At 36.7% G+C, this 3,331-nt stretch overlaps 1 pseudogene; it reads left to right on the forward strand.

Annotated features, from left to right (window-relative positions):
- The first annotated feature begins 237 nt into the window (after positions 1-237).
- Positions 238-362, forward strand: LOC126008097 (uncharacterized; annotated as a pseudogene).
- Positions 363-3,331: the final 2,969 nt, after the last annotated feature.

Genomic DNA, 3,331 nt, shown 5'->3' on the forward strand with positions numbered 1-3,331 from the left:
CCCAGATATGTTTTCTGTGCTTTTTCAATACTTCGTGAAGTCTTGCTACATAATAGGGGGTCAGCAGGGCAGCGCCAGAATTACCATGAAGGAGGGCTGAGGAGCAAGAGGGGTCATGATCTGTTATATTGGCATTTGCTTGGATTTCACATTAGGTTGAGGAAGTATCAATTGTTCACATCAGAGGAAGGGCACTGGGGAGTGGATACAAAGACTCCTGAAAATATTAAAGTTGCAATACTTACCTGGCAGGGGAGATACCATGATCACAAGGTGGTTTCCCCAGGGCGAGGCTTATCCATTGCACTCCGGTTGTGCTGACCCCTGCGATTTCCCCAAATATGGGAAACTCGACTGTGTTCGCGCTCTCCCCTGAGAAAAGAAAAAGAAGTATTAAAGTTGCAAAGGTGAGTTTTTCAACAGACAATTCTCTTGCACCCTAGAACAAAGGTTTCAGGTACACTAGATTTCCTGACACACTAGTAAGTCCATGTCCCTAAAGACAGTTATGAAAACTCAAGATCTCTTGTATTTAAGAAAAGAGAAGGCTCAGGAGAAAAAAAAGGGGGGGGGGTCAACTCTGAAATGAAGACTAGACTGAGGATATGTAAGCATACACCACTGGGGAAAAAATGGAGACCCAAACCAGAGATCTAGACAGAGATTAAGGCACTTGCCTTGCAAGCAACTGAACCCTGTTCAAATCACCCTCACCACATGTGATCCCCTTAACAACTTTAGGAGTGATCCCTAGGCAGAAGCAGGAATAATACTGAGTACATTTGGATGTAGGAAAAAATAAAATAAAACAGACAGTGAGGAAGAGACAGAAAAAAGAGAAAGAAAGAAAAAAGAGAGCTCATCCACATATTCATCCTCACAGAACTCATTACCTGTCCTGAATTCTTTTGTATAATCTATAGTATAAAACAACTTTGAAAGAAAGGGTTTTTTCCTTGAATTTGTTAAGATATTTTACCATGATGCAAAAAGTCATCATAAAAATATTTACATTACCATTTAAAATAAATAATAGTAAACATATTTCTGGACTAGGGAGATAGTAAAGTGTAGGGCATTTGCCTTGCATGTGGCCAAAATGGTTTAATCACACAAGGTCCACATAAGGTGCAAGGACCAAATGAGTGATCTCTGAGAGGAAAGTTATTAGTAAGCTCTAAACACTGCTGGATGTGTCTCCCAAAGTTATGTTTTATTCAAACTTGAACTTAAGGAGTCAATTTTATCTCTCTACATGTACTACTTACTACATTTATAAACTAGATTTAATGTCCTAGATTTAATGTCCTACTGACAAGATGGCATGACTAGATTTGATGTCCTTGGTCCTTGGGTTCTGCTTTCACTCCCATTCTCATCAATGTAGTGCTGTGTTTACAGTTTCTTTTGCCAGTTCTGTAAATCTAACCCATAACTTTTAAAATTGTGGGTTACCACATCATATTGGGAAACATAACTGAATGCCGGATTTGCAAAAGAAATGGACTGCAATGAAAGTCTTCTCAGCCTGCAACACCACAAAGTTAATTCAAAATTTACTGTATAATGAACCAGGTATTTCTGGTAGCACTTATACATGTTTCACTTGTTGTTGGGTGAAAATGGTTTGTAAGTAAAATTTTTTGTTAATTTATTTAAAAACTGTGGTTAAAACTGTTCCTAATACAAATATGGGGTTTTTTTCTACAAAGTTATTCATGATTGAATTTCAGTCATACAATATACAACAATCTTTACCAGTGCACATTTTCTGCCACAGTGTCCCGTTTCTCTCCAACCCTCCATATCCCTTCTCTGCCTGCCTCTGAGGACACATTTTTTTCTCTACCTTACCCCCTTCTTTAGTTTCCTTTTGTAGATACTGTGGTTTACAATATTATTACCACAGGGTGGTCATGCATACATCTCCTTTCAGCATCCAGTTCTTGTCCATAGAGATCATTTCCAACTATCCTTGTCAGAGTTTTGTATCAGAGTTTTGCACTCCCCTTTTATTTATGGCAAGCTTCATACTGGGAAACTATAGACTTATCCTACTGGTCCTCATCTTTATTATCTCTGGATATTCTAACCATACTATCTTTTTATTTATATCCCAAAAATGAATGGAATATTTTGTGTCTGTCCTTCTCCATCTGATTCATTTTGCTCAGCATAATTCTCTTCATATCCATCATGTATAAGCAAATTTTATGTATTATATGGAAGCTCAGTTTCTAGTTGAAAATATCATATTGTTATCCTCCAAAAGCTGGGCCAGTTAATATTGCCACCAACAGTGAAAATGAGTCCCTTTCTCTTCATATCTTCTCAACCAATAGTTGTTCTTTGTGATGTGTACCTGTTCTTTGGTTTTAGTTGATATCTCATTGTTGTTTTGATTTGCATCTTCTGGTGTGGAGATGTGGAGCCTTTTATGTGTATAGAAAAGTTTAAGAAATCCTTTTCTAACCCATTGCTCCATTACTTCATACTTTGTGACTTGATTGAGAATTTGAGTCATTTAAAACAACCCTTCCAACACACTTTGAGTTTATTTCCACAGTCAATAGAAGACTTCTATGTTTCTAAGAACTCAGCTCAAGTCTCAACTTCAACCTTTGGTGTTAACCTACTTGTCCAGGCCTTCCTTTCTACCAATTTCATCCCCATCTGCTCTCAAACTCTTGATCTTTGACCCTGTCCTCATTCCTACCTTTGACACTTTGGACTTGATGTTTATACATGATCTCTCTGGGGGCAACCTTTGACATTTTCCAATGGACTTTGACTTGAGTTGTTTTCTCTACCCTAAGGATCTTATTCTACCCTTGGTACAAAGTTGCTTTTTCACAGTTCAATCCAACAGAATTCAAATCCACACCTCACATTTCAACAAATGACTAGTCTGGATACTGTAATGGTGAGGCTTGGTAGATTAAATGAAAAAGATAGTTCTTTGAAAGATGTAAAATAAAAAGGCATTCTGTTAGTGAAGACTACTTCTCTTGGAAAATATCTAATACCTAAAAACAACATTTTGCCCTACAGCTTCCTATTGTCTATACAAATTCTCTGTTCTCCATTAGATCTTGCATTCTACCTCTTTATAATAAAGTCTCCATACAGTTTATCCTCCAAAGCTTAAGTTATTATAGGCATTGGCATGTTATGAGTGATGATAATGTATGATTAAAAGATAGCCATAGACTCAGGGTTTGAATTTAATCTTTACAATTATTAATTATGACTTACTATTCTCATCTATAAAAGTGTATGATCATAAGATATCAAAGTTTTCTTGAGGATCAGTATATATAAATCATATAGC

The sequence above is a fragment of the Suncus etruscus genome, chromosome 4 (assembly GCF_024139225.1).
Source record: "Suncus etruscus isolate mSunEtr1 chromosome 4, mSunEtr1.pri.cur, whole genome shotgun sequence".
In the NCBI taxonomy this organism is placed as follows: Eukaryota; Metazoa; Chordata; class Mammalia; order Eulipotyphla; family Soricidae; genus Suncus; species Suncus etruscus.